We start from the raw sequence: 1244 nt of genomic DNA, 5'->3' as shown, positions 1-1244 counted from the left end.
GGGCCATAATAATCATATACATTGTATATTGACAAAATAAAAATTAAAAAAAAAAAAACCAATAGCTACAGATAAAAAATAGAAAAATACTAACACTTTATACTTTTTTTTAACATTTCCTAACATTCACTGCCATGGTCCCCACTATTAATCAGCAAAATTATCTATCCCTTAGAGGCCCAACACTCTACTGTGAAAGTTTACGAGTTGATACCTGTCCTCTAGAAATTTACAATTCAAATGAGCAGACAATAATCACACAAATAAAACAAGTATAAAATGGCATGGTATAAACTTTTAGCACATTTACAGCAAAGAAAGAGGTAGCCCATATAACAAAATTGTAATAAATCTGAGTTAATATATTTTTCCTTTTAAATAATTTTTTTCAGATAAAAATGTAACTTATAAAAGACAAATCATCCATTCATTCAAAATATCTACTGTACCAGAAACTTTTATATAAAAAGGATTAAGAAAAATAACTCAGACTTGTTTTGAACATTACCTCTTTAGAAATAATTATTAAATATACCCTAATATGTTGTAAATTTTTGTAACTCAAAGTTTATAATTTCAGGGGGTTTTGTTTGTTTGTTTTGGTTTTTTTCAAAAGATGACCAGTAAGGGGATCTCAACCCTTGACTTGGTGTTGTCAGCACCACGCTCTCCAAAGTGAGCCAACCAGCCATCCCTATACAGGGATCCAAACCCATGGCCTTGGTGTTATCAGCACCGCACTCTCCCATGTGAGTCACGGGCCAGCCCAATAATTTCAAGTATTAACATATTTCAGGAAAAAGAAAAAGAAACCACAATGAATCCTAGAAAACAATGTTCAAACTTAAAGTGGGGAGATTTACTAAACTTCTGCTTTTCCAGAGTACCTATATTTCTAAAAAGACAGTGCCTTTGGCCACTGAATTTATGTATATCTCACCTTATTTCAAAAAAGAGATTTGAGGTGACAAAAAAAGATGCACAAGAACACAGCAAAATAAAATTAAAATACACTATTTGCACCATTATCTAAAGGAATGAGGACAGAAGTGAAATTAGTTCCCCAAATGCATGTGTGTCATTGAGTTTTATACATTTTGTCAAAGGCAGGCCTTGGCTCCAAGGCATCCTTTGTTCACCGGGCATTCTCCATTAGTAATACTGGCTCACTACAGAAATGGTTCTTAAGGGCCGGCCCGGTGGCGCACTGGAGAGTGCACCGCTTGGGAGCGCGGTGGCGCTCC

This window comes from Galeopterus variegatus, unplaced genomic scaffold (genome assembly GCF_000696425.1).
Source record: "Galeopterus variegatus unplaced genomic scaffold, G_variegatus-3.0.2 Scaffold21211, whole genome shotgun sequence".
Lineage (NCBI taxonomy): Eukaryota > Metazoa > Chordata > Mammalia > Dermoptera > Cynocephalidae > Galeopterus > Galeopterus variegatus.
The sequence above is the reverse complement of the archived record's forward strand: the minus strand, read 5'-3'. Positions refer to the sequence as shown.